The sequence below is a fragment of the Bombus fervidus genome, chromosome 5 (assembly GCF_041682495.2).
Source record: "Bombus fervidus isolate BK054 chromosome 5, iyBomFerv1, whole genome shotgun sequence".
NCBI lineage: Eukaryota > Metazoa > Arthropoda > Insecta > Hymenoptera > Apidae > Bombus > Bombus fervidus.
In genome coordinates, this window is record NC_091521.1 from 17,122,392 (window position 1) to 17,136,087 (window position 13,696).

A 13,696-nucleotide genomic window follows, 5' to 3' on the forward strand; every position below is an offset into this window, starting at 1 on the left:
AACAAGCGTTCTTTATTTTTTTCCCTACTACGGGAAGATACGGGAAAATCAGTTTTTCTTACGTTCGGTATCTTCCGTTAGCAACTTTCTCTCAAGGGCGGTTAGCATCTTTCCTCACCCACCAACCTAGAAAATCAGCCAATTGACAGCGAAGTCTATTTCTCTCATTCTCCTAATGAAAACTTATCCTTAACAAATCAGCTCTTTTCGTGTCCTTAGACTCACCCATTACTAGCTTTCCTCCGCCACAACATCGTCACTAAACTTTACCGATTCTCTAACTTTCGAACAGTCAACATCTTTTTACCGCGTTTCTACCCTTAGTGTAATTTATACGTGCCAACTCAGTATATATTAAACTGTAGTTATTAAGTGCGATAAAAAAAGAAAGTTAATAGTTGTGTTTCGGCTAAATCTTCTTATATTTTTATAATCTGAGTTGTGACTTGTGATTTTACCTGACAAGCGGTTGCGGAACACGTGCGTGGTGGGGCTAAGACTATTGAGATATGTATAATTTTATGTGCTAGATTAAGTTAGATGCGTAGTAGTACTAGTTGTATGTGAATATCAGTGTGTAGAAGCATGTGTGCGCGCGGTGTCTCGAAAACAAACGAATGTAAACTGTTCAGTCGGTTGACAGTCCGGTATGGAAGAAAGTGCTGAGACGCGTGCAAGTGTGTATCGGTGAATATCTTTGAAATCATTTATCAAATAAATATATATGTCGGAGATGAAAGGACACCGGGCCGCCCCGTTGGAATTCCTTGGAAAACCCCCAATACTGTAGCCTTTACAAAATAACCCCAACACAATTGTTCGAGACTTGAGATGATGAGCTTAGGCTCGAGCCGCGGTCACGGGATGAACGTTTCACCTAACAGAGGTATAGAATTGCATAGCTCCCCTTTAAAGAATTAGCCGTACCGACATCGTTTCCTGCTTAATCAGCATCCGTTTAATCCATTTATTGTAAATAAACTAATTGTAGCAAAGATCTTACAATATGCTTAAAACTATTCTGCGGTAAGTGATGAAATACTTGAGTCAGCCACTTCATCGTCAATCACATAAAACAAGCATCTTGAAAACGAGAGAATAATCTTAAATCCAACGTAGATTCTTTCTTAAACGGTGAACAGAATGCTTGAGAAACGATTCATCGTAGTTGTGTCTGAAGGATCGGGGACGCAATTTTCCATGGTGGTCGAAGGCTAGGCTCCGGCGAAACCAAGTAAAATCGCAAGGCAGGACAGATTGAGAGGCAACGAGGGGGACCGAGAGAAATTTACTGCTCGACTCATTTCGCTCTCTCGGAATAAATGGACACTTGTCTGGGAACGATGTAAGCTTGCGGGAAAAGACAAGGCTTCGGTTGTTTATCACCAGAGACAAACGCAGCGATTAAGGCAGAAATAAACGCTTCACTTACCGGCGTCGCGCACGATTCATAAAGCTCTCTAAGTGTCCATCCCCCAGACATGCTAGGCACGAGATCCGTGGATTTCCCTTCGCTACCGACAGTGTCCTGCACCGACTCTGCTACGTGCCACGACGTGGAATTAAATGTCCTTTCACTATCTACTCGACACGACTCTCGGCGTGAAGCATGTCGACGCTGCAACAAAATGAAACGGCCCCGTTATTCTTGGCAAACCGGCATGGGGATTGGGCGAATCGTTGCGCAACCATTTGCGTTCAGGAAAAGAGGACCGACTACGATTCGATCGTAGAGAGATCGTTACGAATTTAGCAACATATATTATAATAAATAGTAGCAATGGGATAAACAATAGCAACATATTTAGAAACATAAATTATTTCTAAGGGAATTGCTATAGTTTTGTTTATCTATGTTGCGTTCAATCAACTTCTATATTCATCTATATCTCAATAATAAATGCACTCGCGTGTAAATACTTTTTTCAAGCTATTGCAAAAGATGTATAGAATGTATTATTTAAAATATGCAAAACGAACGAGCACGAAGATTTCATTTTCAACGATTGACGGGTGACTTTTGTTCTAACATCTTTTAAAACTGAAACCAATTTTTAGGTAACAGTAAGACTAGGTTTCGTCTTACTTACTTGAACATACAACAGTTTTGGAGATCAAAAGAAATGCCGAAGAAATTTAGAGACTAAAATTTTATTTTTCTATTTAATTAAAAGTTATATTCGCGAGCATTTCTTTGGAGAGATGACGTAGCAATAAATTAAGCTGTTTTGCATCTAAGGAGGAGATATTTCGTGGCGCAATGTCGTTATGCGATGTGTTGGATGAGATATCTTGCTACGTAGCGTTGTTCATGTGGAGTTATGGACGAGACATCTCGCGTGTCTTTTCATTAAGTTGCGAGATATCTCGGCCATAAATTCAGATAAAAATCTGTTCGTGAGACATGTCATCTACGGGCACGCTGAACGGAGGACATTCTGTATCTTGAAACACACAATTTTTTTAAATATTTTTACACGAAAGAATATTCATACTGAAAAACACAAATATATTCATAGATTCAAGGGATAATATAGTTCGTGAAAATATATCTCACGAAATGAGTTTTTATGTATGTCATGATGTATATATAACACTTATATACATATACGAACAGGATGAATTTACGTTATGAAAATTAGACATACACGTAAAATATCTCTTTTAAAGCTTTCTATGAACGAAATTCTCTCACGAAAAATCTCATTTGCAATTGTAAAAGAACGAGGAACTTCGCGAGTCTTGTAGTGAATTTTAATAAAAAGGTTATCATATTTTAAAGTTTAATATTTGGAAATAAGTGGTATTTCGGTTTAACGTGAATTTAAGATGTAAAAGAGTACTACGACTTGTCAATATTCCTTGTTTCCTCGTATTTTCCGTAGCTAGTAGAGCTTGTTCTTTTAATCTAGACTTTGATCGAAGAGTATTAGAAGCTTCTTTCAGTCTGAGAAGTAATGTTTCGCGCGATTCCTTGAGCCAGTCTCATCAGTTACACCTAAAGACACTGCAGATTTAATCCGAGTATTATGTGTCAGGCATCGTAAGGGTGTTGCCTCGAGAGAAAAGTTACACTTCTCCTTCGTTGTGTACTTAATCAATATTGATGTTGGATCAAGCCACAATTCATTCGGCGCATTCCTACCCGGCCCTATATCGGGTCAAGTGACATGTTAAGCTTGCTTTACGACATCGAATAAAAGCATCGAACTAACGTTGACGACGCAAGGAGAAACGAAGCCTGTGATCAACGGTGCTCTCCTCGATCACCAGACGAAAGCATTTCAGAGAATTATTCTTACTCGACTTTCAATATTTTTTTTTCAGTCTTCCTTTAATCATATTCGTTATTACCATAATTCGTTATTTCTTCTGAGTTTATAAGAAATTTCATGCAATTCAGAAAATTTAACGTTATCCTCCTAATTTCCTCTTTCCAAAAAGTTTGTCTACTCGAGATTGTATAATAAATACATAGATATATATGCGTTCAGATTCCGTTTATACATTAGGTTGTCCAAAAAGTTTCTTTCGTTTCGTAAGGTGATAATAGATGAACAACGATTTCCGTTTTATATCATTTTATTGAATGAGGTATGATCCATTTCGTTATATTTCTATTATTATGTTCCTACATAATTCAATAAACTAATGTAAAACAAAAAGCATTGTGCGTCTATTATTTCTCTATAATACGAAAGAATCTTCCCAGACAACCTAATATGAATAAATTGCAGTTATATATGCTGTTGAGGAGCAATTGTACCTTTTATCTTAAACGTAAAAATTAAAGAAATTTCATTTGCCTTTTACGAAGAATTCACGGCTGATCAAAAATTTGTATATTATTCGGTACAGGTATATTTCTCGGTGCAAGTATTTCCTACATAGCGAGTCCACAGCGAGTATCATCAAAGTACAGTTCGTTTATTAGCAAGAATTTGAAGCGGGGTGCTGGTATTATTTTAAAATTCGCATCAGACAGAACAAACGCGAGGGTGTATGTGTGAAATCTGCTCGTAACAGTATCGGAGAATCATTTTCCAACATGAGACCAGTGTGTTCGCCATGGACGAGCCATTTCGGCTAAATGAAAGGTACGATTATTGGTATATCTTTGTCGTGAAAGTAGTCGTTGTCGCGATTCATTGACCGTGGCTAAAAAGTGTATATAAAAATACTTCTTGTGTGTGTATCAGCTATTATGGCTCGGCGATCTAGATTTCTATGCACATCGCGACACACTGACAATTCTATTACACGTTCGCCAACCAATTATCATATCGATTTCGAATCTGATTACATTCGAACGCCTATTTCCTTGCAGCGTGTATAATCACCGAGTAATGGATATAATTATACAATTCTCGTGTCTACCTCGTCCTGGATCAACTGATTAACGACTCAAGTATCGCCAATATGCATTCCGATGTCAGTTTCAAGGCAAGACCGTCTTCGAGACTGTATATACTAAATTATAGAGTCGCTCGTGTATTATGATTAGTTATAGATTATACGATTAGCTAAGTAGGGGAGATGGGAATTAGATATTACAGGCGAGGATCAATTAGTTAGGAAATCAGGAAGTTTGGGAGGTTGTTGCCTGGAATTTTGAATTATTTATATAAATTTTCGTGTCTCAAACTGTATATTTAGAATTTATTATTTTTTATTGGCATCTTATCAATTACGAAATGGTGAAATCAACAAGTTCGCACTTGGAGATCATGTTCGTAGTATTTTAAATTTTCCGTATAAATTTCGATGTTTCGCGATAGAAATCTGTTATCTCACACGATAAGATAGAGTCGTAACTGTTTCACAAATCCTAGTGTGTTGTACAGTGGTATTTTTACGGAGTTACGTGATTTTTCGAAAAGAATAACAAGAAAAGGAAGCAAAGTGAAAGAGGATATATAAATTCAGTGAACGCTCAAACAGTAAAGTAAAATATCAGATAAGTCCACAGCCGTTAAAAGGACACCGAAGTGACAGGGATAGTACGAAGGAGGAGGGGCGGCACTTCATCGATCGGGAAAATCGATCAAGAGAACGTCCATTCGTTTGCCCGATAAAAACTTTCTCAACGACTCTCTCCAGTCCTACCTTCTACTTCACATCTTTCCCTCTCCCCTTTTGTTCTACTACAATATCTTTTATACCACGACCTCGTTTTCTCGAAGGGTTCGTAGAACCCGTGACTGAAACCGAGGCCAGGGCAAAGGGGGGACATTTGAAACATTAAATTCTAAATGAAAAGGCATCTCGAGCAGGACTTCGGAATTTCAGGTCGCAACGACAGAGAGAAAGAGAGGGAGAGAATAAAAGGAAAAGAGAGAAATCGCATGGGGGAAAGAATGGCGTAAAACTGAAGCTGTAAAACGTGGCCAGAATCTTTCACGGTAGATTCAACGGAGTCTTCCTCCGCGTCAAGGCTTACGCGAAAGGAAAGATATTCGAGAATGCTCGGAACTTCCACTTTTACATAACGTCTCATCCGAACGAAGGTGAAAACTCAAGGTACTTGGTCAAAAATATGTTTGCCTGGTGACGCCGAGAGCTATCTCAGTTACCTAAGGTTCAACGTCTTCGAATTCTTTCTTGAATTTTCGACGGAATAATCAAACTTGTTGTATGTTATGAGACGCCACCGGTATTTAATACGATAACGAAAAAATGAGAAAATATCGTGTACTTTAAGTCCAGCAATCGAAGCTTTGAAGCTCGACAGAGGTCGTGAAAGTCGTATTCTTCGCACTCGAGATCGCTCGACAATCGTACAACGATCATCTTGTCATTCGGTCGGATCACGTAGATGATCGAAGTCACGTTTCTGATACTTAAGGTCACTTGGTGGTTGTGGTTGGTCATTATAGTAGTATCATGGATACATAAGGACGTTTGAGATCGACGCCGTGACGATAGCTATCGAAGATGAATGGATCCTTGGGTTTAGGTATTAATCGACGATCGATCGTCGAGTGTTTCGTTTGTTTCGTATTTGTTTGATATTGGGTGATACGATATCATTACGCGATATCATATCGGTTCCCTTCGACTGAAACGAGTACGTTTTGCCTTTATTTCGTAATTGGAATACACGTCGTTAAAAACGAGAAAGGTCACGTTCGAATGATACTGTAAGTTCGATTGAATTCATCGTCGAATCAGCTCGTGTTCCAGAATCGCCACAAGTTAATCATTTTCGTTGCTTTTTTATCTCATACTTCGTGTTACCTGTTCCCCACGAGGAATTTCGATGGCAGTGGAAATCAGTCATCTTTTCCGGCCACGCCACTGGGGAGGAGAACGAAAACGGTTGGTGGCAACGATCGGGGGAAACCGATGATAGAAGTGGACCGAGAGTTCGTCCGGGCACGTAAGACGATAAATCATGCGGTTACAACACGTCCATGTGAATGCGCACATGCATGAATTACACCTGCGGTTGTGCGTACGAATGTGTATGTCGTTCACGAAAATGTAGTTAGCATCCGTGTGGAACTGCATCCGTATACAGGGCGTTTCTAAACTGATAACAGAACTTTCGTTACGAATTTCATTCACTTCTACGGATACATTTGGAAGATCGAGAGACAGAAAGATTATTCGTATCCTTTGTAGCTATATTTCTTTCATATTTCCATCAACGGAAGCAGGTTTCAGTTGAAAGAAAAATTTGATTTCCTCGTTCGCATGGTAGATCGTTTCAATCTCTTTGAAGTAAAATTCTTCATTTGCTAGAATTGCTTTCGTAACAATGCCAGCCTGTTTGTGCATACAAATATCGGTAACGCATATCCAAGTGTTCGCAGCTATATCGTAGCTGCTGCGTGTGTTTGCACGCGCAAGTATAAGTAGATGCATATGTTTGCTCTCTATATATTTGGTTACGTTCACGCGCACACACCAAATTGCGTACATACTGTCTTTCACATACTACGCATACGTATAAACGCAGAGTACCTAGAATTAAATAGATATTGCGACCCAAAAAGCAGTTGTAGTTTCGAGTATTCGTGTGTTCTCTCGGATCAACCGTATCGCTGGATTCTCTCAAGTCTTAATTAACCTTCAGAGTCATTCAATTATCGATACGAAAATTGTAGTATCGCGGACAAAAGGCCAAAAAAATATCGGGTAAACCATAAATATAGTCGCGAGCCGAGGTGTCGACAGGCCCATCAATGTGTCATCGGTCCTTCGGTCGACGAGTTTCGTAGAAAAAAAGGTCTACGCGAGTCTGGTCACGAACGGTTGCGTAACACGTGCGTGGTGAGACTAAGACAAAGGGACAAAAGGGATGCTAAGGCAGAAAAACAAATTCACAGTCAGGGTCAGTGGAGAAGTCAGAGATTGCGAGTTGCGTTGTCGAGACAGTGTTGCCAGCGTTGTCGAGACAGTGTTGTCGAGATAGTATGGTTCACGTGAGAGAGTGAGCGTTGGACCCGTTGTGACGAGAGTTGCAAATTAATTATTGAGTTGTCTAAAGTATAGTACGCTATTGTGATTAGTTCGCGTTAAACAACCATCGTTTCCTATCTAATCAACATCTGTATCAATCCATTCATTCGTGAATAAATCATAAATCATTATTTATTATTCCCGATACTACAAAATTATTTTACTTTCGAAGCGCTTATCGTAAAACATTCATCTCCACAGATATAAGCGAAAAGTATCACGAAAATTATTATAGATCTTCTGAAAAGTGATCTTAAACTTTTATTGCATATTTTATTTAAGCGTGTATACTGAAATTTCTGTTTCTGTAAATGCTTCTAATGAATGAAAATTATTACTAAATTAATAGCAAGCAGTTCTAGATAGTATATTTTACGATTATAAATGAATAAATTTACTATAGATAACAGATAACACAGTATACATTGAATTATACGCACTAAATAATAAATCGAATGATCTCTGATGACCTATTTCGCTGTCTTAAATCAAATAGTAGATGTAACTGCTGTCAGTCGCATTGCACGGTTGGTACACCGTAAAATTTTATTGTACAGCTCGACGCGCGTACGTCGAACAACGTCGCGTAGCAGATTTTTCTCGCGCGTAACTTTCCGAATAAAACGAAAATAATAAAATATCGAGTTCGAGTGGAGCATAAACTCTCGCGTCCTTCGTTCGCAGTCGTGATAAAAGCGACTGTCGAATTTTTCAAGCCCGTGAATCACAGTAGTCTCTCTGACGATTCGGCAAACTAACTTTTCTGTTTAAGATCATAGTCTATAAAAACTCTACTTTTATAGTGTCTATGATGTAGACTATAGTATGATTATTGTGTGATTATGTATGCACGTATTAGGTTGTCCCGAAAGCGTCTTTCGCCATCTGTACGCAGCTGCTTTATCTGGCAATGTTTACACAAGCATGAAACCTAATCAGTCAAATGTAAATAGAACAACGTTGCTTTTTCGTAAGTTCCCGTTACGATTATAACGATCGACACCACGAACAGGTCGATCCCCTTATTTTCTGTGGGATAATAGGAGTGTTTGTTTTGTAATAAAACTGTAATCAACAGTTTTATAAGATTTATATTTTCAACAATTTATTACACTTATTATCGCTTCGTGTCGGAAGATACACTTGCTAGTTGCTTCGTATAAGCAAAAAGTAGATTAAGTTAATGTCGCGTAGACCGTAGCGAGGCCTAAGTTCGCAGCAACGGTAGATGATTACGTCGAGATTGAAAGAACGATAGATTCGACTGATCTAAATGTGTAGCGATAGTAGATGACTGCGCTGAGATGGAAAAAACGGTAGATAATTGCTCTAAGGATAAGACCGTTGACTCGACTACACGAAGATTGGAAGAACGGTAGAAGACCCGTCTCGTACTATTAAGGAGGAAAGCTCGGTGTGGGTGTGCCTTTTTAAACTAAGAACGCGAATTCGTTGTTCACACTTTTCGGTAGAAAAGCGAGAGTAACGATCCGCGATGCCCATTGGTTATATCCAACGTTAATAAATAAAAATATGAGGAGAAAGTCTCCTGCAGGTGTAGCTCATGCGTGTCCTTGTTCATGGGAAAAACCTGCTATTTCGCTAGACAAACATCCGCTTTCTCCGTAATTTGTAAAAGCGTGCAATAAACGTAAGGACTGTTTTAAGGACCATCCATAAACCAAAAATACTTATATGAATAGAGATTAAGCTAAAAAGATTCGGTTTATGGTGATTCCTTAGGTTTATCGCGGATCAGTGTAACGATGTGTAGGCCTTGGCGGCCAGACTATGAGGGACGTCGCACGGACCATCTCACGCGACGTAACATACGTAGTAGAACAAAATGCGTCATATATAATTCAATAACATAATATAAAACAGGAAATGTTGTGCATCAATTATTTTCATATAAAAGGAGAGAAACTTTTGGGACAACCTAATATTAAACGTGTTATTTATACATTTTATAGTATAGAAATGATAGACAGATGTTTTGTATATTAAACAGTATAATAATGGAGATGTATTTTTATCGGTTACTTATAGTTATCCAACACAAAATTCAGCTACTTTTAAATTATAAAAAGTACTTAGGGAAGTTGTGTAAATTTTCAAAGTCGTTAAAATGTATGAAAATTGATTCAGAAATTATTCGTGTTTATATTGTTAACTATCGATCGTTACCTTTTTAGTGAAACGGAGAGAAACGTGAACTTTTTAATAACAGAGTTGAATGATTTGAAAATTCCTCGCTATTTTTCTCGATATTTGCTAACAACAGTTTGCTTTTTTCTGTTTTAATATTATACGAACTTGTACATTCAGACGTTTAGAACCTCAGGATTATCCATTAAATTATAACAAGGATATCTTTTTTATCGTCAAAATGACAGAGATTAATTAGTAATCTTCTTGAGATCTATTTCACGAATAATTACCTTTTCTCACTTACATTATTCTTTTAATAATGATGTTTCGAAGAACACACGAAGATCACAGGAGAATAATATTTTCTGATTGAAACGTGACCTTCTAACGAAACACGAACAACTCTAATATGATGCGATAGCAAATTGTTAAAGTTTTCTTGAAGCCAAAGCACAGTGTAGTTAAGACCACTAATATTTAGAAAACTTTGTAGGGGATAAAACAACGTAAAAAACATGCGCATGAAAAAACAATAAATGACCAAAAATATTCGCTGTTTCCAGCACTACTCTGTACTCTTTACACGTTAAAATTTTATTTAAAAAAAAAAAAGACATTTCATACGTATCAATTTTGTCATAACGTTTCTCGAACGTCCCTTTGTCGATCATTTTCCACGATCCCTTTCATTTCTTGCTCCATTGCTCGTGTATTCCGAAAAGAGCTCGCAATTCCACAACTAGTCGAGTGATGGCGAAAAGGCTAGCAATGGCATCCCATCGCAAATTTTCCTCCCCCTCTCCGTGAAAGTTATGCTCACGCGGACTGCACAAGTTAGGCACGTCCGCATACGATGGCCGATTCTCCTGCAGTATCGCCGACCATCGCCGTTCCAGAAGCGTATCTCGGGCGAACGAAAACTTGGCTATCGTTAAGCAAATTGATATCGGCCGTCGTCGGAAAGTTTCGTGCCGCATAAGCTTCCTTTATGGCGTGCACGAAAACCGTGAACCGTGTACGTATCTGCGCGGCCGAGTTCGCGTAACGCACAGATTATTGGCGCGCGAACTTCCGCCCGAGAGTTCTGTGTCGTCGATAGAACGTTCCCCGGAACGAGATTCTGGATTATCGGATGCCGACAACCGGCTTTCCAAATTGTTTCGACCCCGTATCGAAACTTTCAACAAGGAAATTTATTTCAATTCCAGGAGGAGGCGAAACTGTTCAATCTCTCTAATTTCTCTTCTACGACTGCGACACTTATGTCATCGATATTATTAAAATCAATCGTTAAAATAAAGAATATCGTCACAGGCTGTTCAAATTATTACCCAATACGTACGGTGCTCGCGAATGCACTTCTAATTTCTATGGAAAATTTGAAGATACTAGAATACGCAGAATTATAATTACGTTGTAATTAAATTGGCTTTTTATATTATATTCGCAAAAATATAAGTTTGCATGAAGATTCCCAATCTACTCGTGAAAGTATTGACGATATATGTATATCTGTGATCTCTTTAATTTTGCGATTTAATAACATATATGCGATTTAATATCGCGTTCTAATACGCGAGAGAGTTGTCGAAAGTTAAATGTCTTCTGGCAAGATTTTTCTCTAATTTTTGAATGACAAGGAATTGGATTTATTAGTGGAAATTTGGACTGAGTTGTTTTGCGTACACGATACGTTAAAAGCTCTGCCTACAGCAAATGTGCACGTTTACGAGTAATAACTGTGCTTCGGCGCTTCGTTGGGTGGATAAATAAATAGCGTATGGTTTGATAGGTATCAGGTTCATGTGTATTTTGAATGAATGAAAATGGGGAATGTTTTCATATTCGATTTTGTATCCATTAGTAAATATATTTTCATTGCAGCATATTGATGATAAATGTTATACATACAAATAGACGATGGTAATATGATCTTTATATATTTTACGATGGTTATATGACGATGCTTTTCTACAAACAGGGTGTCCTAGATTTAAACGATCAAACGTCACCAATATGTTCTATGAGTAAGAGTAAGTTGAAAACTTTATATAAACACAGGCCTGCAAACATTTAATAAAACGGTTATAACAAAAGTACGAAAGCTAAAATTAATAGAGAGACGAGACGTACGAACGACTAGGCAAACATTATCATGGAAGATTGATTGGTCTGGGAAGATACATTGTTTGGCTCGCGAGATCGCCAGATTTTATACCTCACTTTTATTTGTGGGGAACAGTGAAAACGATTGTGTATCGTACAAGAGTCAATTCGTGACAAGAACTGATAGAAAGGATTAACGATGAATTCACTGGACCGAAGCAAGATAAACATGAAATTCGGAGAGTGATAAACTCAATCTCTTTACGATGTCAAGCTTGCATTCGAAACGGGGCATTGTATTTTGAAATTTAAACATAACTCAGCATTGTTTTTGTAGACTAAAGCGCGATAATAAAACGTTTGTGAACCTATGTTTATGTTACATTTTGTTTTCTTATTTCTATTCATAGAATACACTGGTGAAGTTTGATTAAACTTGGGACACCCTATATATTGAAAATGATTCACGTAGGAAACTGGAAAGCTTCGATCTATACAGAATCGTGTAAATTTTGTACAGTTTCTAATTTGACTATTCAGTAATTTTGAGTCGCCGTTTACATTCTTCTGCTATTAATTAACGAATAATCTAATGGGAAAAATTTCCGAAAGTTTCTAAACAACTTTTTAGTCGTCTTACATAACTATATTAATATTATCAAATCAAAATATCAGTATCACGTGGAAAATTTCTGGACAGCTCTTTAGGCATTTGATACAACTGAACTAATATTGTCAGTGATAGGTAAATTTTACAAATTACAATTATTATAAATTATAATTAAAATAATAAAATCATGAAAGAGAGTAACGCGTATTTCTAATGGTGCGAAATTTTGAAATAGATTTTACGAATTAAATGTCATTTGATTATCTTACAATTAGCTAACGAGAAATTAAAAAAATTGTAAAAGAAAAGTCTATAATCTACGATCTAATTAAACTTATCGATTCATCAATACCGTCAGCTGATAAATTATTATGCAAGAGGTTTCTGATGTTTTCGAATTATGAACGATATTTCTGCCACGATAAAGTATTCAACGATCATTTTCGAGTACGAAACTCGGACGTCGAGCGTGTTGACGGAATATTAAATTCGGCCGGAAGTTTTCGAGCACCCGTTGCATGAATGCGACCGGTTCGATAGCGGGTGGCATTGTTTCCGAATTCCCATTATAAGCGCGTTCCGATTCTAGCGAGTGGCTGACTCCTTTGTCGTCGAGCGAACTTTCGGTCGGAGCTTTTCGTCGCGTCGTCAGGACGACGGTGTAAGAGTAACGGCGGCTTGGTAGTTTGTTATGCCAGCCGACTACGCTTCGTGAACGCGTTAAAATTGCACGCGTCTCGAATTCACTGGCGTAATTCGCGCGAAACAGTCCCCGGTATTGCACCGTGAATTACACGGAAAGCCTTTCTTTCGACGCGACATCGGGATACGTAAGAGAAATTACGAAATCTCGTTCGTGGAAGAAAAAATAGGGAAGTGGAAACTCTTGTCGCGATACTGGAAATTTTCACGCCTTGCCTTTGTACAATCGAAGCTATTTTAATCTTCGAATGTGATACAAGCGTCGTTAGGTCATAGAAGATCGGAGCTGTTTAAATTTGAGTTACGGTCTTTTGTTGAAGTTGACTGATAGAGGAACGAGTGGATGAATTCGTAATAGAAAAATATATTGAAATAAGTATAGGTATAAGTATGGTGTATGCTGATCCAGATCCTCACTCTTTCAGTGTTACGATACAATAGGAAGGACGATAGGGAGCACGTTCGTATATTTATAGCAAAGGACATTACCAAAAAGTTAACCTTGGTGTGTAGGTCTAGCTAAAGAGTCGAAGTGGTCACCACTTCTAAGAAAACTCTACATTGGTCTTTTAGTTAGACAAAGGACTGGGTCGAAGGCAAACCATAAACAGTAGATAGGCGACGTTGGTTTTCAGTCATAGGGTAACACTGCTAGCGTGCGGA

General features: G+C 38.0%; 1 protein-coding gene and 1 long non-coding RNA gene across 7 annotated transcripts in view; both read right to left on the bottom strand.

Annotated features, from left to right (window-relative positions):
* The window catches only part of LOC139987508 (uncharacterized), a 252,164-nt gene that overhangs the window by 147,856 nt on the left and 90,612 nt on the right, over positions 1–13,696 (bottom strand). The window lies entirely within an intron of this gene.
* The window catches only part of Nlg-5 (neuroligin 5), a 355,394-nt gene that overhangs the window by 78,486 nt on the left and 263,212 nt on the right, over positions 1–13,696 (bottom strand). For all 6 annotated transcript variants that reach the window (XM_072003813.1, XM_072003815.1, XM_072003816.1 and 3 more), the window contains one exon: positions 1,433–1,618. The gene's annotated coding sequence lies outside the window, so the exon portion shown is untranslated. The remainder of the gene's footprint in view (positions 1–1,432; positions 1,619–13,696) is intronic.